The sequence below is a fragment of the Pleurodeles waltl genome, chromosome 11 (genome assembly GCF_031143425.1).
Source record: "Pleurodeles waltl isolate 20211129_DDA chromosome 11, aPleWal1.hap1.20221129, whole genome shotgun sequence".
Lineage (NCBI taxonomy): Eukaryota > Metazoa > Chordata > Amphibia > Caudata > Salamandridae > Pleurodeles > Pleurodeles waltl.
Genome location: NC_090450.1, coordinates 34,473,830 through 34,496,556, shown reverse-complemented (window position 1 = coordinate 34,496,556; position 22,727 = coordinate 34,473,830). Strand labels below are relative to the sequence as shown.

Here is a 22,727-nt window from a genome sequence, read left to right as displayed (position 1 = left end):
GAAAGAGTGTTTTGAGTACTGCTTGTCCCACATTTGCTTGTTGAAGTGAAAATACATCTACACAGTTTTGTTATGTGAAGGTATGTGGTGTAGACCATGTTGCTGCTTTGCAAATGCCTGCTATAGTTATGTTACCAAAAAATACCATATATGCTCCTTTCTTTCTAGTGGAGTGTGCGCTAGGTGGTAAGGGTAATTGTCATTTGGCTTTATTATAGCAAGTTGAATACACAACTCCATCTAGCTATAGATGCTTTAGATATAGGCTCTCCTTTATGTGGCATTGGGAAAGCTACCAACTCTTTTATTCTATCTATATAATACATAGGAGCCATTTTATCATCAAGAGTGTGTAAAGCCCTTTCTGCCACAGAATCTGGTTGGGGAAAGAAAACTGGCAATTCAACTGACTGATTGATATGAAATTGTGGAACTACCTTTGGAAGGAATTTTGGATTAGTGCTCAATACATTTTTTTCTTTATGAATTTGGAAGAAAGGTTCTTCCAAAGTTAAAGCCTGAAGCTCACTGACACGTCTAAGGAAAGTGATAGGGACTAAAAAAGCTACTTTCCATGAGAGGAACTGTAGAGAACAGGAGTGAAGTGGCTCTAAAGGGGTAGCCATAAGCCTTGAGAGTACAATGTTAAGATCCCAGGATGGGGCTGGAGCAATCGCTGATAGAATGACTCCTAATTCCTCCCATAAATGCTTGGATAACTGAAATTCTAAACAAAGAAATATGTGGTCTGTTTTGAAGATATGCAGCTATGGCTGCTAAATGTAGACAAATTGATGTTTAAGCTAGATTTGCTTTTTGTAAATGCAGTAAATAATCTGTTGTACTGTTGGCTTAAGAGGGTCAATGTTTTGTGTTTGACAATAGCAAACTAAACATTTCCATTTTGCCGCATAACATTGTCTGGTTGTGGGCTTATTTGCTTCTTTAAGAATATTTATACAGTACTGTGGTAATTGTAAATACCCAAATTCTATGACCTCAAGAGCCATACCACTAGGTTGAGCGATTTGGGATCCGGATGTCTTATTTGACCCCGATTTTGAGTTAGGTCTGGTCTGTTGGGAAGCTTTCGATGTGGAACTACTGAGAGTTCCAAAAGTGGTGTGAACCATGGTTGACGTGTCCATGGAGGAGCTACCAGGATCCTGATGAGGGAAGATAGTTTGAGCTTCCTAACCAGAAAGCGAATGAGTGGGAGAGGGGGAAAGTGTAAGCAAATATCCCTGGCCAACTCATTCTTTGAGCATTGCCTCTGGATTCAGGGTGTGGGTACCTGGAGGCAAAGTTTGGGCATTTTGTGTTTTGAGATGTGGCAAATAGATCTATTTGAGGTGTTCCCCATATTTGGAAGTACTGGTGGAGGATTTGTGGGTGGAGTTCCCATTTGTGGACTTGTTACTGCATCCTGCTGAGCTGGTCTGCAGAGTGATTGCCTGTCCCTGGGAGATATCGTGCCACTATGTGAATGTGGAGATGAATTCCCTATTGTTTGTGCAAGATGGCATAGTTGATAAGATTGTGTCCCCCGCTGTTTTGGAAGATAGTAAATGGCAGTCATGTTGTCTGTACTTAACACTACCTTGTGTTGCAATTGTGGAAGGAATGCTTTCATTTCCAAGAAAACTGATTTCAGTTCCAGGTAATTGAATTGCAGACACTGTAGAGTGTTGTTCCTTAGCCCCTGCACTATGAGGTTGTGGAGATGAGCTCCCCAAACAGTATGAGCCGTCTGTCGTGGAAGTGATCTGAGTGACAGGGTCTAAATAGGCCCACCCTTAAATAAGGTTTATGGTGTTCCACCAATGCAGAGAGCGATAAGTCAGGCGGTCCAACAATACTAGATCTTCTATCTGAACTTCTGCCCGAGACCACTGACGAGAGAGGCACTGTTGAAGGGGACACATATAAAGTTTGGCATGAGGTACGATGGCAATGCAAGATGCCATCATCCCCAACAGTTGCATAACAGTTTTTACTGTGTATGCTTGATCTTCTGTTAGTGTAGCAAACACTGTTTGAAAGACGTGAACTCTGGCTGAGCTGGGAATTGCTAGTCCTAACTTTAAGTGTTGATTTTAGCTCCTAGATAGGGCTGAATCTGAAGAGGGTGAAGATGAAGTAATTGATGGTGAACCCTAGAGTGTAGGAGACTAATTGTGAGTTGAGTATGGCTTTGACACTGTGTGAATGAATTGGCTTTGATGAGGCAATCATCCGAGTAAGGGAAGACATTAATTTGTTGTCTTCTGAGACATGCTGCGACTACTGCGAGACATTTTGTGAATACTGTGGAGCAGTTGTAATTCCGAATGGTAATACCTTGAACTGGTAATGTTTTCCTGCAAGTATGAATCTTAGGTATTTGCGGTAAAAGTAAGCATCCTTTAGGTCTAACGCTGTCATGAAATCGCCTTGTTGTAGAAGGGGAATAACATCCTGAAGAGTGACCGTATGGAAGTGTTCTGACCGGATGTAGTGCTTGAAGGGTCTGAAATCTAATATTTGACTGATAGAACAGTCTTTTTTGGGTATTAGGAAATACAGGGAATAAACTTGCGTACCTTGGTAGTAGAAAAGTGCCCTCTTTCTTGACATGGTTACCCCCATTTTCTGCCTGTTGCGAGTGTGTTTGACTGTGTTCACTGGGATCCTGCTATCCAGGACCCCAGTGACTATGCTCTCTCAATCTTTTCTCCACACCATTGGCATACTGGTGCCCCCATGCAAGACCCTATTATATAGTACATAGGTTTTCCAGGGAAAACCCAGGGGCTGTACCAGTTATTCTGCCACCCATAAGGAGCCCGTGCAGGGAGCCCCTGGAAAGGGTTCTGCAGGCCTGACATTGCAGTCTGCGTAAACTGGGTGCACGCACCCGGTTTCACTACAGGTCACTGCACCAGGTCACTGTAAGTCACCCCTATGGTAGGACCTCTCAGCCCAGAAGGCAGGGTGCAGATACCTGTGGGCACTAGCAGAGGTGCCCTCCTCGAACTCCAGCTGCATTTTTCTGGACCTCTTGAGTGCGGGGACGCCATTTTACGCTTGTACTGGACACAGATCACAACCTATGTCCAGCTACAAAATGTTAATTCTGTACCTGGGCATGTTTGGTATCAAACAGGTTGGAAACGTACCCCAATACTGTTGCAAGTATTGGACGTATGATTCCATGCACTCTGGGGGTTCCTTAGAGAACCCCCAGAACTGCTACCACCAGTCTTACAGGGTTTTCCTGGGCAGCCCAGCTGCTGCCACCCCTCAGATGGGTTTCTGCCCTCCCCACTGCTTGATCTGATCAAGCCCAGGAAGGCAGAACAAAGGATTTCCTTTGAAAGAGGAAGTAACACCCTCTCCCTTTGGAAATAGGTGTGACTGGCTTGGGAGGGGTAGCCGCAACAAATTATGGCAGCAATCTCATTATGTAAGAGCTCTGATAATAGCCTCTCTGATTAGGTCAGGGCTACTACTATAGTAGGGCTTGAATACTTGCAATTTCAATCCGTACTACAGCAATTTCCTTATTTGGACACCTTCTTGCAGAGCTACATATTGGGGGCGGAGGAAGCAGTAAGCCATAGTTCCAGTTCTGGAATGCCTTTGAGTCTGCAAACCTACTAACTTGCATGTTTAAGGATTTCACCAGCTCTTCTCTAATCTCTTCCTATAATGAGAAAGGTTGTGTAGGAAGTTGGCTCTGTATGTGCTATTTCAAAGTAAGGAATAGCATGCACAGAGTCCAAGGGTTCCCCTTAGAGGTAAAATAGTGGTAAAAATAGATAATACTAATGCTCTATTTTGTGGTAGTGTGGTCGAGCAGTAGGCTTATCCAAGGAGTAGTGTTAAGCATTTGTTGTACATACACATAGACAATAAATGAGGTACACACACTCAGAGACAAATCCAGCCAATAGGTTTTTGTATAGAAAAATATCTTTTCTTAGTTTATTTTAAGAACCACAGGTTCAAATTCTACATGTAATATCTCATTCGAAAGGTATTGCAGGTAAGTACTTTAGGAACTTCAAATCATCAAAATTGCATGTATACTTTTCAAGTTATTCACAAGTAGCTGTTTTAAAAGTGGACACTTAGTGCAATTTTCACAGTTCCTAGGGGAGGTAAGTATTTGTTAGGTTAACCAGGTAAGTAAGACACTTACAGGGCTTAGTTCTTGGTCCAAGGTAGCCCACCGTTGGGGGTTCAGAGCAACCCCAAAGTCACCACACCAGCAGCCCAGGGCCGGTCAGGTGCAGAGTTCAAAGTGGTGCCCAAAACGCATAGGCTAGAATGGAGAGAAGGGGGTACCCCGGTTCCGGTCTGCTTGCAGGTAAGTACCCGCGTCTTCGGAGGGCGGACCAGGGGGGTTTTGTAGGGCACCGGGGGGGACACAAGCCCACACAGAAATTTCACCCTTAGCGGCGCGGGGGCGGCCGGGTGCAGTGTAGAAACAAGCGTCGGGTTCGCAATGTTAGTCTATGAGAGATCTCGGGATCTCTTCAGCGCTGCAGGCAGGCAAGGGGGGGATTCCTCGGGGAAACCTCCACTTGGACAAGGGAGAGGGACTCCTGGGGGTCACTTCTCCAGTGAAAGTCCGGTCCTTCAGGTCCTGGGGGCTGGGGGCTGCAGGTGCAGGGTCTCTCCCAGGCGTCGGGACTTTAGGTTCAAAGAGTCGCGGTCAGGGGAAGCCTCGGGATTCCCTCTGCAGGCGGCGCTGTGGGGGCTCAGGGGGGACAGGTTTTGGTACTCACAGTATCAGAGTAGTCCTGGGGTCCCGCCTGAGGTGTCGGATCTCCACCAGCCGAGTCGGGGTCGCCGGGTGCAGTGTTGCAAGTCTCACGCTTCTTGCGGGGAGCTTGCAGGGTTCTTTAAAGCTGCTGGAAACAAAGTTGCAGCTTTTCTTGGAGCAGGTCCGCTGTCCTCGGGAGTTTCTTGTCTTTTCGAAGCAGGGGCAGTCCTCAGAGGATGTCGAGGTCGCTGGTCCCTTTGGAAGGCGTCGCTGGAGCAGGATCTTTGGAAGGCAGGAGACAGGCCGGTGAGTTTCTGGAGCCAAGGCAGTTGTCGTCTTCTGGTCTTCCGCTGCAGGGGTTTTCAGCTGGGCAGTCCTTCTTGTAGTTGCAGGAATCTAATTTTCTAGGGTTCAGGGTAGCCCTTAAATACTAAATTTAAGGGCGTGTTTTAGGTCTGGGGGGTTAGTAGCCAATGGCTACTAGCCCTGAGGGTGGGTACACCCTCTTTGTGCCTCCTCCCAAGGGGAGGGGGTCACAATCCTAACCCTATTGGGGGAATCCTCCATCTGCAAGATGGAGGATTTCTAAAAGTTAGAGTCACTTCAGCTCAGGACACCTTAGGGGCTGTCCTGACTGGCCAGTGACGACTCCTTGTTTTTCTCATTATTTTCTCCGGCCTTGCCGCCAAAAGTGGGGCCTGGCCGGAGGGGGCGGGCAACTCCACTAGCTGGAGTGTCCGGCTGGGTTGGCACAAAGGAGGTGAGCCTTTGAGGCTCACCGCCAGGTGTGACAATTCCTGCCTGGGGGAGGTGTTAGCATCTCCACCCAGTGCAGGCTTTGTTACTGGCCTCAGAGTGACAAAGGCACTCTCCCCATGGGGCCAGCAACATGTCTCGGTTTGTGGCAGGCTGCTAAAACTAGTCAGCCTACACAGATAGTCGGTTAAGTTTCAGGGGGCACCTCTAAGGTGCCCTCTGGGGAGTATTTTACAATAAAATGTACACTGGCATCAGTGTGCATTTATTGTGCTGAGAAGTTTGATACCAAACTTCCCAGTTTTCAGTGTAGCCATTATGGTGCTGTGGGGTTCGTGTTTGACGGACTCCCAGACCATATATTCTTATGGCTACCCTGCACTTACAATGTCTAAGGTTTTGTTTAGACACTGTAGGGGTACCATGCTCATGCACTGGTACCCTCACCTATGGTATAGTGCACCCTGCCTTAGGGCTGTAAGGCCTGCTAGAGGGGTGTCTTACCTATACTGCCTAGGCAGTGAGAGGCTGGCATGGCACCCTGAGGGGAGTGCCATGTCGACTTACTCGTTTTGTCCTCACTAGCACACACAAGCTGGCAAGCAGAGTGTCTGTGCTGAGTGAGAGGTCTCCAGGGTGGCATAAGACATGCTGCAGCCCTTAGAGACCTTCCTTGGCATCAGGGCCCTTGGTACTAGAAGTACCAGTTACAAGGGACTTATCTGGATGCCAGGGTCTGCCAATTGTGGATACAAAAGTACAGGTTAGGGAAAGAACACTGGTGCTGGGGCCTGGTTAGCAGGCCTCAGCACACTTTCAATTGTAAACATAGCATCAGCAAAGGCAAAAAGTCAGGGGGCAACCATGCCAAGGAGGCATTTCCTTACACCCTCCCCCCCCCAAACGAAAGAGGATGAGACTAACCTTTCCCAAGAGAGTCTTCATTTTCTAAGTGGAAGAACCTGGAAAGGCCATCTGCATTGGCATGGGCAGTCCCAGGTCTGTGTTCCACTATAAAGTCCATTCCCTGTAGGGAGATGGACCACCTCAACAGTTTAGGATTTTCACCTTTCATTTGCATCAGCCATTTGAGAGGTCTGTGGTCAGTTTGAACTAGGAAGTGAGTCCCAAAGAGGTATGGTCTCAGCTTCTTCAGGGACCAAACCACAGCAAAGGCCTCCCTCTCAATGGCACTCCAACGCTGCTCCCTGGGGAGTAACCTCCTGCTAATGAAAGCAACAGGCTGGTCAAGGCCATCATCATTTGTTTGGGACAAAACTGCCCCTATCCCATGTTCAGAGGCATCAGTCTGCACAATGAACTGCTTAGAATAATCTGGAGCTTTTAGAACTGGTGCTGAGCACATTGCTTGTTTCAGGGTGTCAAAGGCCTGTTGGCATTCCACAGTCCAGTTCACTTTCTTGGGCATTTTCTTGGAGGTGAGTTCAGTGAGGGCTGTCACAATGGATCCATATCCCTTCACAAACCTCCTGTAATACCCAGTCAAGCCAAGGAATGCCCTGACTTGAGTCTGGGTTTTTGGAGCTACCCAGTCCAGAATAGTCTGGATCTTGGGTTGGAGTGGCTGAACTTGGCCTCCACCTACAAGGTGTCCCAAGTAAACCACAGTTCCCTGCCCTATCTGGCATTTGGATGCCTTGATAGAGAGGCCTGCAGATTGCAGAGCCTTCAAAACCTTCTTCAGGTGGACCAGGTGATCCTGCCAGGTGGAGCTAAAGACAGCAATATCATCAAGATAAGCTGTGCTAAATGACTCCAAGCCAGCAAGGACTTGATTCACCAACCTTTGGAAGGTGGCAGGGGCATTCTTTAAACCAAAGGGCATAACAGTAAACTGATAATGCCCATCAGGTGTGGAGAATGCTGTTTTCTCTTTTGCTCCAGGTGCCATTTTTATTTGCCAGTACCCTGCTGTCAAGTCAAAGGTACTTAAGAATTTGGCAGCACCTAATTTGTCTATGAGCTCATCAGCTCTTGGAATTGGATGAGCATCTGTCTTGGTGACAGAATTGAGCCCTCTGTAGTCCACACAAAACCTCATCTCTTTCTTTCCATCTTTGGTGTGAGGTTTGGGGACTAAGACCACTGGGCTAGCCCAGGGGCTGTCAGAGCGCTCAATTACTCCCAATTCCAGCATCTTGTGGACTTCCACCTTGATGCTTTCTTTAACATGGTCAGATTGTCTAAAGATTTTGTTCTTGACAGGCATGCTGTCTCCTGTGTCCACATCATGGGTACACAGGTGTGTCTGACCAGGGGTTAAGGAGAAGAGTTCAGGAAACTGTTGTAGGACTCTCCTACAATCAGCTTGCTGTTGGCCAGAGAGGGTGTCTGAGTAGATCACTCCATCTACTGTGCCATCTTTTGGGTCTGATGACAGAAGATCAGGGAGAGGTTCACTCTCTGCCTCCTGATCCTCATCTGTTACCATCAACAGATTGACATCAGCCCGGTCATGGAAGAGCTTAAGGCAGTTCACATGGATCACCCTCTTGGGGCTCCTGCTTGTGCCCAGGTCCACCAGGTAGGTGACCTGACTCTTCCTTTCTAGTACTGGGTAAGGGCCACTCCATTTGTCCGGGAGTGCCCTGGGAGCCACAGGCTCCAGAACCCAGACTTTCTGCCCTGGTTGGAACTCAACCAGTGCAGCCTTTTGGTCATACCAAAACTTCTGGAGCTGTTGGCTGGCCTCAAGGTTTTTGGTTGCCTTTTCCATGTACTCTGCCATTCTAGAGCGAAGGCCAAGTACATAGTCCACTATGTCCTGTTTAGGCTCATGGAGAGGTCTCTCCCAGCCTTCTTTAACAAGGGCAAGTGGTCCCCTTACAGGATGACCAAACAGAAGTTCAAAGGGTGAGAATCCTACTCCCTTCTGTGGCACCTCTCTGTAAGCGAAAAGCAGGCATGGCAAGAGGACATCCCATCTCCTTTTGAGTTTTTCTGGGAGCCCCATGATCATGCCCTTTAATGTCTTGTTGAATCTCTCAACTAAGCCATTAGTTTGTGGATGGTATGGTGTAGTGAATTTATAAGTCACCCCACACTCATTCCACATGTGCTTTAGGTATGCTGACATGAAGTTGGTACCTCTGTCAGACACCACCTCCTTAGGGAAACCCACTCTGGTAAAGATACCAATGAGGGCCTTGGCTACTGCAGGGGCAGTAGTCGACCTAAGGGGAATAGCTTCAGGATACCTGGTAGCATGATCCACTACTACCAGGATATACATATTTCCTGAGGCTGTGGGAGGTTCCAGTGGACCAACTATGTCCACACCCACTCTTTCAAAGGGAACCCCCACCACTGGAAGTGGAATGAGGGGGGCCTTTGGATGTCCACCTGTCTTACCACTGGCTTGACAGGTGGGGCAGGAGAGGCAAAACTCCTTAACCATGTTGGACATATTGGGCCAGTAGAAGTGGTTGACTAACCTCTCCCACGTCTTGGTTTGTCCCAAATGTCCAGCAAGGGGAATGTCATGGGCCAATGTTAGGATGAACTTCCTGAACAGCTGAGGCACTACCACTCTCCTAGTGGCACCAGGTTTGGGGTCTCTGGCCTCAGTGTACAGGAGTCCATCCTCCCAATAGACCCTATGCGTTCCATTTTTCTTGCCTTTGGACTCTTCAGCAGCTTGCTGCCTAAGGCCTTCAAGAGAGGGACAGGTTTCTTGTCCCTTACACAGCTCCTCCTTTGAGGGTCCCCCTGGGCCTAAGAGCTCAACCTGATAAGGTTCAAGCTCCAAAGGCTCAGTTCCCTCAGAGGGCAGAACTTCTTCCTGAGAAGAGAGGTTCCCTTTCTTTTGCTGTGTTGTAGTTGGTTTCCCAACTGACTTTCCTGTTCTCTTGGTAGGCTGGGCCATTCTTCCAGACTCCAGCTATAGTTGTTCACCCTGTGCCTTGCATTGTGCTCTTGTTTTCACACACACCAGTTCAGGGATACCCAGCATTGCTGCATGGGTTTTTAGTTCTACCTCAGCCCATGCTGAGGACTCCAGGTCATTTCCAAGCAGACAGTCCACTGGGATATTTGAGGAGACCACCACCTGTTTCAGGCCATTGACCCCTCCCCATTCTAAAGTAACCATTGCCATGGGATGTACTTTTCTCTGATTGTCAGCGTTGGTGACTGTGTAAGTTTTTCCAGTCAGGTATTGGCCAGGGGAAACCAGTTTCTCTGTCACCATGGTGACACTGGCACCTGTATCCCTCAGGCCCTCTATTCTAGTCCCATTAATTAAGAGTTGCTGTCTGTATTTTTGCATGTTAGGCGGCCAGACAGCTAGTGTGGCTAAATCCACCCCACCCTCAGAAACTAGAGTAGCTTCAGTGTGGACCCTGATTTGCTCTGGGCACACTGTTGATCCCACTTGGAGACTAGCCATACCAGTGTTACCTGGATGGGAGTTTGGAGTGGAACCTTTCTTGGGACAGGCCTTGTCTCCAGTTTGGTGTCCATGCTGTTTACAGCTATGACACCAGGCCTTTTTGGGATCAAAGTTTTTACCCTTGTACCCATTGTTTTGTGAAGAGGCTCTGGGCCCACCCTCCTGTGCAGGTTTTTGGGGGCCTGTAGAAGACTCTTTACTATTTTTAGTTTTGGTTGTCTCATCACCCTTCCCCTGGGGAGTCTTTGTGACCCCTTTCTTTTGGTCACCCCCTGTTGAAGTCTTGGACACCCTTGTCTTGACCCAATGGTCCGCCTTCTTTCCCAATTCTTGGGGAGAAATTGGTCCTAGGTCTACCAGATGCTGATGCAGTTTATCATTGAAACAATTACTTAACAGGTGTTCTTTCACAAATAAATTGTACAGCCCATCATAATTACTTACACCACTGCCTTGAATCCAACCATCTAGTGTTTTCACTGAGTAGTCAACAAAGTCAACCCAGGTCTGGCTCGAGGATTTTTGAGCCCCCCTGAACCTAATCCTGTACTCCTCAGTGGAGAATCCAAAGCCCTCAATCAGGGTACCCTTCATGAGGTCATAAGATTCTGCATCTTTTCCAGAGAGTGTGAGGAGTCTATCCCTACACTTTCCAGTGAACATTTCCCAAAGGAGAGCACCCCAGTGAGATCTGTTCACTTTTCTGGTTACACAAGCCCTCTCAAAAGCTGTGAACCACTTGGTGATGTCATCACCATCTTCAAATTTTGTCACAATCCCTTTGGGGATTTTTAACATGTCAGGAGAATCTCTGACCCTATTTATATTGCTGCCACCATTGATGGGTCCTAGGCCCATCTCTTGTCTTTCCCTTTCTATGGCTAGGAGCTGTCTCTCTAAAGCCAATCTTTTGGCCATCCTGGCTAACAGGAGGTCATCTTCACTGAGAGCATCCTCAGTGATTTCAGAAATGTGGGACCCTCCTGTGAGGGACTCACTATTTCTGACTAACACAGTTGGAGACAGGACTTGAGGGGTCCTGTTCTCCCTATTTAGGACTGGAGGAGGGACATTGGCCTCCAAGTCACTAATTTCTTCCTCTGTGATGTCATCATCAGAGGGGTTGGCTTTTTCAAACTCTGCCAACAGCTCCTGGAGCTGAATTTTGGTAGGTCTGGAGCCAATGGTTATTTTTTTGATATTACAGAGTGACCTTAGCTCCCTCATCTTAAGATGGAGGTAAGGTGTGGTGTCGAGTTCCACCACATTCATCTCTGTATCAGACATTATTTTGCTAAAAGTTGGAAGACTTTTTAAAGAATCTAAAACTGTTTCTAGAATCTAATTTCAAACCTTTAACAAACTTTTAAACTCTAAAAGACAATGCTAAACAGGGACTTAACACACAAGGCCCTAGCAGGACTTTTTAAGAATTTAGAAAAATTTTAAATTGCAAAAATGAATTTCTAATGACAATTTTGGAATTTGTCGTGTGATCAGGTATTGGCTGAGTAGTCCAGCAAATGCAAAGTCTTGTACCCCACCGCTGATCCACCAATGTAGGAAGTTGGCTCTGCATGTGCTATTTCAAAGTAAGGAATAGCATGCACAGAGTCCAAGGGTTCCCCTTAGAGGTAAAATAGTGGTAAAAATAGATAATACTAATGCTCTATTTTGTGGTAGTGTGGTCGAGCAGTAGGCTTATCCAAGGAGTAGTGTTAAGCATTTGTTGTACATACACATAGACAATAAATGAGGTACACACACTCAGAGACAAATCCAGCCAATAGGTTTTTGTATAGAAAAATATATTTTCTTAGTTTATTTTAAGAACCACAGGTTCAAATTCTACATGTAATATCTCATTCGAAAGGTATTGCAGGTAAGTACTTTAGGAACTTCAAATCATCAAAATTGCATGTATACTTTTCAAGTTATTCACAAGTAGCGGTTTTAAAAGTGGACACTTAGTGCAATTTTCACAGTTCCTAGGGGAGGTAAGTATTTGTTAGGTTAACCAGGTAAGTAAGACACTTACAGGGCTTAGTTCTTGGTCCAAGGTAGCCCACCGTTGGGGGTTCAGAGCAACCCCAAAGTCACCACACCAGCAGCCCAGGGCCGGTCAGGTGCAGAGTTCAAAGTGGTGCCCAAAACGCATAGGCTAGAATGGAGAGAAGGGGGTGCCCCGGTTCCGGTCTGCTTGCAGGTAAGTACCCGCGTCTTCGGAGGGCGGACCAGGGGGGTTTTGTAGGGCACCGGGGGGGGACACAAGCCCACACAGAAATTTCACCCTCAGCGGCGCGGGGGCGGCCGGGTGCAGTGTAGAAACAAGCGTCGGGTTCGCAATGTTAGTCTATGAGAGATCTCGGGATCTCTTCAGCGCTGCAGGCAGGCAAGGGGGGGATTCCTCGGGGAAACCTCCACTTGGACAAGGGAGAGGGACTCCTGGGGGTCACTTCTCCAGTGAAAGTCCGGTCCTTCAGGTCCTGGGGGCTGCGGGTGCAGGGTCTCTCCCAGGCGTCGGGACTTTAGGTTCAAAGAGTCGCGGTCAGGGGAAGCCTCGGGATTCCCTCTGCAGGCGGCGCTGTGGGGGCTCAGGGGGGACAGGTTTTGGTACTCACAGTATCAGAGTAGTCCTGGGGTCCCGCCTGAGGTGTCGGATCTCCACCAGCCGAGTCGGGGTCGCCGGGTGCAGTGTTGCAAGTCTCACGCTTCTTGCGGGGAGCTTGCAGGGTTCTTTAAAGCTGCTGGAAACAAAGTTGCAGCTTTTATTGGAGCAGGTCCGCTGTCCTCGGGAGTTTCTTGTCTTTTCGAAGCAGGGGCAGTCCTCAGAGGATGTCGAGGTCGCTGGTCCCTTTGGAAGGCGTCGCTGGAGCAGGATCTTTGGAAGGCAGGAGACAGGCCGGTGAGTTTCTGGAGCCAAGGCAGTTGTCGTCTTCTGGTCTTCCGCTGCAGGGGTTTTCAGCTGGGCAGTCCTTCTTCTTGTAGTTGCAGGAATCTAATTTTCTAGGGTTCAGGGTAGCCCTTAAATACTAAATTTAAGGGCGTGTTTTAGGTCTGGGGGGTTAGTAGCCAATGGCTACTAGCCCTGAGGGTGGGTACACCCTCTTTGTGCCTCCTCCCAAGGGGAGGGGGTCACAATCCTAACCCTATTGGGGGAATCCTCCATCTGCAAGATGGAGGATTTCTAAAAGTTAGAGTCACTTCAGCTCAGGACACCTTAGGGGCTGTCCTGACTGGCCAGTGACTCCTCCTTGTTTTTCTCATTATTTTCTCCGGCCTTGCCGCCAAAAGTGGGGCCTGGCCGGAGGGGGCGGGCAACTCCACTAGCTGGAGTGTCCGGCTGGGTTGGCACAAAGGAGGTGAGCCTTTGAGGCTCATCGCCAGGTGTGACAATTCCTGCCTGGGGGAGGTGTTAGCATCTCCACCCAGTGCAGGCTTTGTTACTGGCCTCAGAGTGACAAAGGCACTCTCCCCATGGGGCCAGCAACATGTCTCGGTTTGTGGCAGGCTGCTAAAACTAGTCAGCCTACACAGATAGTCGGTTAAGTTTCAGGGGGCACCTCTAAGGTGCCCTCTGGGGTGTATTTTACAATAAAATGTACACTGGCATCAGTGTGCATTTATTGTGCTGAGAAGTTTGATACCAAACTTCCCAGTTTTCAGTGTAGCCATTATGGTGCTGTGGGGTTCGTGTTTGACGGACTCCCAGACCATATACTCTTATGGCTACCCTGCACTTACAATGTCTAAGGTTTTGTTTAGACACTGTAGGGGTACCATGCTCATGCACTGGTACCCTCACCTATGGTATAGTGCACCCTGCCTTAGGGCTGTAAGGCCTGCTAGAGGGGTGTCTTACCTATACTGCCTAGGCAGTGAGAGGCTGGCATGGCACCCTGAGGGGAGTGCCATGTCGACTTACTCGTTTTGTCCTCACTAGCACACACAAGCTGGCAAGCAGAGTGTCTGTGCTGAGTGAGAGGTCTCCAGGGTGGCATAAGACATGCTGCAGCCCTTAGAGACCTTCCTTGGCATCAGGGCCCTTGGTACTAGAAGTACCAGTTACAAGGGACTTATCTGGATGCCAGGGTCTGCCAATTGTGGATACAAAAGTACAGGTTAGGGAAAGAACACTGGTGCTGGGGCCTGGTTAGCAGGCCTCAGCACACTTTCAATTGTAAACATAGCATCAGCAAAGGCAAAAAGTCAGGGGGCAACCATGCCAAGGAGGCATTTCCTTACAGGTTGGAAATGTACTCCTGACAAGGGCAGAAGTAGAAGTTCTTCCAGGTTTGGAGAAAAAATAAATAAAAATAAGAGGTTGGAGGGAAAGTGAAATTGTAAACGCTCAATAGATTTTCACATGAACAAATCTACACATACATATTTGCTTGTGCTAAAACACTGTTCACAAATATTTTCTAGGAGTACGATTTCCTGGTCTACTTCTGTAAGTTCTTGTGAATTCATGAAAGCTACTAATTCAAAGACAGATCATGGGTGTACTTTAGTGACATTCTTTAAGAATTGGGTCCCTTATTAAGTCTAGCGTTAAAGACATTTTGTCCCAGATTCAAGAAAAGTGGTGCTTCACATCCTAAAGCGTCACTTTTCTTGCACCCCCCCCCCCCCCCCCCCCACTAAGCTACTATTTAAGATACAGCGTACCATGGCGGAATTAGGTAAAATAGTGTCAAACTTTTTATGCTATTGTGGCGCTTTGCTCCACTAGCGCCAAAACTTCTGATTCTAGTGGAGCAAATTGCAATGAGGGCCTATTGAATCCAAAGAGTGCGTCCTTTTAATGTCTGCTTTAAGCAGGTGTTAAAAATTACACAAAAAAATGGCACAGTGAAATTTTGTAGACTTCATTGCGCCATTTTTGCAGGCCTCCTTGTGCCAGAACACCCCTTTGCATACATTATGCACAGGGCATGCATAATGTGGCACAAATGGTCACAAAGTGGCGCAGTGCAGTGATATGGTGCAGCGTTTTTGGCAAACTAATGCCACATTAACGTCAGAAAAATTACACTAATGTGGCGTTAGATGGCGCAAGGCCATCCTTAAATTTGGGCCTTTGTTTTTAATACACATCTATTTCTCTATCTATTGGCTGGCTTTACTGTGAGTGATTCATTCTGCTCTTCCACAAGGAGCATATTGGCACACAAAATAGTTTTGTGCAGTGCTAGGAACCACTGTTGCAATCAGTGTCGTAATGAAACGGGGGGGGAGAAATCCTCTTTTGCTCACAAGCTGCTGCAAACTTTGCATCTAATCAGAGCCTTCTGGGAGCATTATACTTAGTCTCAAACTGTTAAACTTTTCAAACAAGTGTGGACCCTTTTTTTTTTTTTTTTTAAATACTGTAGCCACTGCCAGTAGTGCAGTGTGACCTTAAAACTAGTACTTGCAGCGCTCACCTTAATAATGAAGGCTTTTAATTAATGAACTATAAATACAAGTTCGAACAGCATTAACTTTTGGACACACATTACCTCAACTGCAGACAATTCCCTTCTCTGTAAACTGGCAGCCAAATGGTTTGTGCTGCAGGGGGTTGGGCCTACTTGTCCCAAGGACAAAATAAACATGAAAACGTGTTGCCCTTGACCCCAAACAATATGTCCTGGGCGTCGGGCGATAGGAATTCCACATCCCTGTGTGCTGCTGTACTGGCAGCATCAAGCACACCTAATTGAATTGGTGGATATTGTTGGTCCCTCATTTACAATTTCTACCCCCCCTTTTACAGTGTTCCTTCAGGGAGGTAGAAGCTACTCCCTGGCATCCCAGTGAGCTCTACTGTATCGGGATAACCCTGAGTGTTAGCAATTCTCTAGTGATTGGCTGCTTGAGCTGCCATTCTTTTACCTGCAGCATCTAATTTTTTGCTTTGTTTATCATGAGGAGGATTCTCTCCCGTTGATTGGCTATTAGCCATTTTGCGAGCAGTAGAGACAACAATAGAGTCCGGAGGGATTTGTGCTTTTAGAAATAAAGGGTCAGTGGGTGCAGCCTTGTATTTTTTATCCACCCCGGGAGTGATATCCCTTGATCTAACTGGCTCTTTAACTATTTTGTCTTCACTGCCTAAATTGACTTCTTGTGTGTTGCATCAAGGGTGTCGAATAAAAAATCCTCTTCTATTGGATCTGTGTACATATGTACATTGTGGTATGCTGCTGCCCTAGCGATAACCTGTTGATATGAGGAGGAAACCTCAGGCGGTTAAGGTCTAGCTGGGTATAGATCCGGATATTAGGTGTAATAGAATCTAGGTCATATGCATACCAGGGGTCTTGATCGTCTAATGTATCTCCCAAATCATGAGCCCTAACAGGTGATGGATTGGGAAGTGTGTACCCCCAAAGAAGGGGGAGATGTTGGCGTATGTGGTGGGGAAGTAGGTGGAAGGGGTAGAGGAGAAGGCTGAGTAAGAAAATTACTTTTCCTTTATAGTCTTTTTGGAGGTGGAGATGAGTCAAGAGCCTCCCGAAAAGTCAATTTCCTCTTTAAATGGAGAGCTGATTTTATAATCTGTCCTGTTCCCTCTTAAATCTGAAGTTGGTGCTGACAAGCGTCCATAACGTCTAAAATTTGTTCCACTAGTGAAGGGGTGGTGGTTGTAGACTATCCAGAATTCAATTAAGTCTTTTAAGATTTTCTGTTCCAAAGACTTTGTTGTATGGGATATTTTCTGTGACGAAACTGTGAATGGCTGTTTTTTCTTTCTTGGTACTGAAGTGGTCGGCACTGGAGCACCATGTATCTTCAGTCGTGTCAGAGCTGAAGAACAGGTCAATCCCAAAGATTTTTCTTTGGCTTTTTTCGGTGCCGAGCCATAAGGCGGGGCATCCAAATTAGTTTCTCGGCTCCGACCATGGCTGGAAGGCAGTGACATGCCGGTGACCTCTTTCGATGTAGTTTTAGCTATAGGTGTAGTTTTTTTTTTTTTTTTTTTACACTCACAGTTTGCGTGGTCTGCAACGGTTGACACTCGATGTCAGATTGTACATTGGAGTCTGAGTCTGAATGGAGAAGGTCTTTTCCTGTTCCACCTCTTCTTATGCATGCGCATCGCTGAAGATGTCGTGTGTCGTCTGGAGTTCGAGACCCCATTTCCAGCCGACGAGCTCTTTGATCTCAGTGTATTTTTCGATCGGAAGAACAGCACGCTTCGCAGGTCTGCTAGTTGTGGTCAGGAGAAATACACAAATTACACACCTGGTGGTGGTCGGTATGTGGAAATCTGGAGTGGCATTGAGGACAATACCGAGATGGAGTCCGTTCCATTAGAGCTGCATAGTTAGATGCCACATTGAGGAGATGGGCACGTAAAGGGCCCGAGAGGGAAGCATCTGCCCCGAAGGGCTGAAAATAGATTCGGGGTTTAAGTTGGAACTGAAAACAAAGAATGGAAGAATACGCGATTGAAACAATACTGATGGTGATAGAAAGACTGAGAGAATACCGTTTTGGACTGTATCGAGCCGAGAACTCAGAGCGAGAGGAACACACATCTGAACCTGACGGCAGAGAGAAACAATCTAACAAAGGACTCGATGCCCATGTGCAGTATTACCAAGAGGAGTCGTCACTCGATCCTGTGACTCTAAAAGCTTTTTCGAAGAAAAACAAGTTGTATTACTCCGAACCCAACACTAGATGGCGAGCTTATGCACAGCATGTGTATCTACAGCCACAAATGCTATCTAACACCAAGTACCTCCCTAACCCTATTTCTTATAATTATACTACTTGTTGTGCTTAGTATCCTGGTAAACAATGGAAAGTAGTATGTTAAGATTGTGTGCCCCGCTCATAGATCTTGCATCCCACTAATGATTTTAAGCCAAAACCTCTCATGTATCAAATCAATGCAACATAGTTGCCTATCACTGTGCTCACACCTCCTTCCAAGCGCCACAAAATACATTAAACATGGACAAATTCTGGTCACATTCAAAATAGCTCAGGCATCACCTACAACAGGGTAATGACAAGCTCGAAACAGCACCAATCATGATAAATACATACCAATCACAAGCAATACACAAACCTAACAGCAGGCATTATAGAGAAATCCTTTACATACACTAAAAACCCAATTGCTACAACTTGGGTGTATGTAGGTGGTGCCAGCAACAGCACTATATTCTTCACAAGCCTTGCTCTGATCCATAACACAATCTATTCAATCCTGTCTTGTCAAAGGATACTGTGGATCCTCTGCAAAACTCCATGGTTAGCCACCTCACATGCAAATACCCAAGCTACAGCGTATCAAGCTTCCCAGAAAGTACGCCAGCGTGTGTTAAGATCTAAGTTCATACCGCATAGACTATAACTCACGGATGACTAACTAATATACACAGAATGAAAATGTCACTTACCCAGTGTACATCTGTTCGTGGCATCAGTCGCAGTAGATTCGCATGTTTTGCAATAGCTCGCCATCTGGTGTTGGGCCGGAGTGTTACAAGTTGTTTTTCTTCGAAGAAGTCTTTCGAGTCACGGGACCGAGTGACTCCTCCTTTTGTCTCTATTGCGCATGGGCGTCGACTCCATCTTCGATTGTTTTTCCCCACAGAGGGTGAGGTAGGAGTTGAATTGTAGTAATAGTGCCCATGCAATGGAGTGACTAAGTATGCACCTATTTAAGGTTGAGATGATACATATATAAATAGTTGAAGGTAACTTCCAAACTGCTACAGGCTCCCGGGGAGGCGGGTGGGCACATGCGAATCTACTGCGACTGATGCCACGAACAGATGTACACTGGGTAAGTGACATTTTCAGTTCGATGGCATCTGTCGCTGTAGATACGCATGTTTTGCATAGACTAGTAAGCAGTTATCTCCCCAAAAGCGGTGGATCAGCCTGTAGGAGTGGAAGTAGTCTGAAATAATGTTCTTAATACGGCTTGACCTACTGTGGCTTGTTGTGCGGATAACACGTCTACACAGTAGTGCTTGGTGAATGTGTGAGGCGTAGACCATGTGGCTGCCTTACATATTTCTTGCATTGGGATGTTTCCTAGAAAGGCCATGGTAGCACCTTTCTTTCTGGTTGAGTGTGCCCTTGGTGTAATGGGCAGCTGTCGTTTAGCTTTAAGGTAGCAGATTTGGATGCATTTAACTATCCATCTGGCTATACCTTGTTTTGATATTGGGTTTCCTGCATGAGGTTTTTGAAATGCAATAAATAGTTGTTTAGTCTTTCTGATGTTTTTTGTTCTGTCAATGTAATACATCAATGCTCTTTTGACATCTAATGTATGTAGTGCCCTTTCAGCTACGGTATCTGGCTGTGGAAAGAACACTGGAAGTTCCACTGTTTGATTTAGATGGAACGGTGAAATAACCTTTGGCAAAAATTTAGGATTGGTCCTTAGGACGACCTTATTCTTGTGTAGTTGTATAAAAGGTTCCTGTATTGTAAACGCCTGAATCTCGCTTACTCTTCTTAGGGAAGTAATGGCGATGAGAAATGCCACCTTCCAGGTTAGGAACTGTATTTCGCAGGAGTGCATGGGTTCAAAAGGTGGACCCATAAGTCTAGTTAGGACAACATTTAGGTTCCATGAAGGAACAGGTGGTGTTCTTGGTGGTATAATTCTCCTAAGGCCCTCCATGAATGCTTTAATGACTGGTATCTTATATAGGGAAGTTGAATAGGTAGTCTGCAGGTATGCAGATATTGCTGCAAGGTGTATTTTAATGGAAGAGAAAGCCAGGTTAGATTTTTGTAAGTGAAGCAAGTAACCCACTACATGTTCTGGAGTTGTGTGTAATGGTTGTATTTGATTAATATGGCAGTAGCAAACAAACCTCTTCCATTTACTTGCATAGCAGTGCCTGGTGGATGGCCTTCTGGCTTGTTTTATGACTTCCATACATTCTTGGGTAAGTTGTAAGTGCCCGAATTCTAGGATTTCAGGAGCCAGATTGCTAGATTCAGCGATGCTGGATCTGGGTGTCTGATCTTTTGGTTGTGCTGTGTCAACAGATCTGGCCTGTTGGGCAATTTGATGCAGGGTACTACTGATAGGTCTAGCAGCGTTGTGTACCAGGGTTGCCTTGCCCAAGTTGGTGCTATTAATATGAGTTTGAGTTTGTTTTGACTGAGTTTGTTTACCAGGTAAGGAAGGAGAGGGAGAGGAGGAAAAGCGTAAGCAAATATCCCTGACCAGTTCATCCATAGGGCATTGCCTTGGGACTGTTTGTGTGGGTATCTGGATGCGAAGTTTTGGCATTTTGCGTTCTCCTTTGTCGCAAACAAGTCTATCTGAGGTGTTCCCCAGAGTTTGAAATAAGTGTTCAGAATTTGGGGGTGAATTTCCCATTCGTGGACCTTTTGGTGATCGAGAGAGATTGTCTGCGAGTTGATTTTGGATCCCTGGTATAAATTGTGCTATTAGGCGAATTTGGTTGTGAATTGCCCAACGCCAAATCTTTTGTGCTAGCAGGCTTAACTGCGTGGAGTGCGTCCCCCCTTGCTTGTTTAGATAATACATTGTTGTCATGTTGTCTGTTTTGACGAGAATGTATTTGTGAACTATTATTGGTTGGAAAGCTTTTAGTGCTTGAAAAACTGCTAGAAGTTCTAGGTGATTTATATGCAGTTTTGTTTGATGTACGTTCCATTGTCCTTGTATGCTGTGTTGATCGAGGTGTGCTCCCCACCCTGTCATGGAAGCATCTGTTGTTATTACGTATTGTGGCACTGGGTCTTGGAAAGGCCGCCCTTTGTTTAAATTTATGTTGTTCCACCACAGAAGCGAGAGGTAAGTTTGGCGGTCTATTAACACCAGATCTAGAAGGTGACCCTGTGCTTGTGACCATTGTGATGCTAGGCACTGTTGTAAGGGCCTCATGTGCAGTCTTGCGTTTGGGACAATGGCTATGCATGAAGACATCATGCCTAGGAGTTGTAGTACCATCTTTGCTTGTATCCTTTGTGTTGGATACATGCGTTGTATGATGGTGTTGAAATTTTGAATTCTTTGGGGACTTGGAGTGGCTACTCCTTTTGATGTGTCTATTATGGCTCCCAGGTATTGTTGTACCTTGCGCGGCAGAATTTTGGATTTTGTGAAATTGACGGTGAACCCTAGTTTGAAGAGGGTTTGTGTGATATGAGCACTCTATTAACGAATGGGCCTTGATTAGCCAGTCGTCTAGATATGGGAACACATGTATTTGCTGCCTTCTTATGTGTGCAGCGACTACCGCTAGACATTTGGTAAAGACTCTTGGTGCGGTTGTTAATCCGAAAGGCAGTACCTTGAATTGGTAATGTATTCCCTTGAATACAAACCTTAGGTATTTCCTGTGCGATGGGTGTATTGGTATATGGAAATAAGCATCCTTGAGGTCTAAAGTTGCCATGTAGTCATGTAGTTTTAGCAATGGCAATACTTCTTGTAGTGTGACCATGTGAAAGTGGTCTGATTTGATGAAAGTGTTCACTACTCTGAGGTCTAGGATTGGTCTCAGCGTTTTGTCCTTCTTTGGTATCAGAAAGTACAGTGAGTAAACTCCTGTGTTTATTTGTGTGTTTGGCACTAATTCGATTGCATTCTTTTGCAATAGTGCCTGCACTTCTATCTCCAGGAGATTGGAATGGTGTGTTGTCAAATTTTGTGCTTTTGGTGGTATGTTTGGAGGGAATTGTAGAAATTCTATGCAATAACCATGTTGGATAATTGCTAGAACCCAAGTGTCTGTAGTGATTTCCTCCCATGCTTTGTAATAATGACTTATTCTTCCTCCCACTGGTGTTGTGTGGAGGGGGTGAGTGACATGTGAGTCACTGTTTAGTAGTAGGGGTTTTGGGGCTCTGAAATCTTCCTCTATTTCTAGGGAATTGCCCTCCTCTATATTGTCCCCGAAAACCTCCTCTATACTGTCCCTGGTAACTGGACGGTGTTGCTTGTGAGGTGCTGGCTTGTGTGCTCTGACCCCGAAACCCCCCTCGAAAGGGTGTTTTACGGAATGTGCTGTAATTGCCTCTGCTCTGCGGGGAGTAGAGTGCGCCCATGGCTTTGGCAGTGTCCGTATCTTTTTTGAGTTTCTCAATCGCTGTGTCCACTTCTGGACCGAACAGTTCTTTTTCGTTAAAAGGCATATTGAGAACTGCTTGTTGAATCTCTGGTTTAAATCCAGACGTTCGGAGCCATGCATGCCTTCTGATAGTTACAGATGTATTAATTGTCCTTTCAGCTGTATCTGCAGCGTCCATGGAGGAGCGGATCTGGTTGTTGGAAATGGTCTGTCCCTCCTCAACCACTTGTTTTGCCCTATTTTGTAAGTCCTTGGGCAGATGTTCAATGAGATGTTGCATCTCGTCCCAGTGGGCTCTGTCATAGCGCGCAAGTAGTGCCTGGGAGTTCGCGATGCGCCACTGGTTTGCAGCTTGTGCTGCGACTCTCTTACCAGCTGCATCGAACTTGCGGCTTTCTTTATCTGGGGGTGGTGCATCTCCAGATGTGTGGGAGTTGGCCCTTTTCCTAGCTGCTCCTACAACGACAGAGTCTGGTGGCAGCTGTGTAGTGATGAAAACCGGGTCTGTAGGAGGCGCCTTATACTTTTTTTCCACCCTTGGTGTGATAGCCCTACTTTTGACCGGCTCCTTAAAGATGTCTTTTGCGTGCCGGAGCATACCAGGGAGCATAGGCAGGCTTTGGTATGAGCTGTGGGTGGAGGAGAGTGTGTTGAATAAAAAATCATCCTCGACCTGTTCTGAGTGGAGGCTTACGTTGTGAAATTGTGCTGCTCTAGCCACCACTTGAGAGTACGC

The 22,727-nt window shown here is 46.5% G+C and overlaps 1 protein-coding gene across 3 annotated transcripts in view; it reads right to left on the bottom strand.

Moving 5' to 3' along the window:
• Positions 1-22,727, bottom strand: part of AP2M1 (adaptor related protein complex 2 subunit mu 1) — a 174,799-nt gene that overhangs the window by 39,197 nt on the left and 112,875 nt on the right. The gene's annotated exons all lie outside the window — the stretch shown is intronic.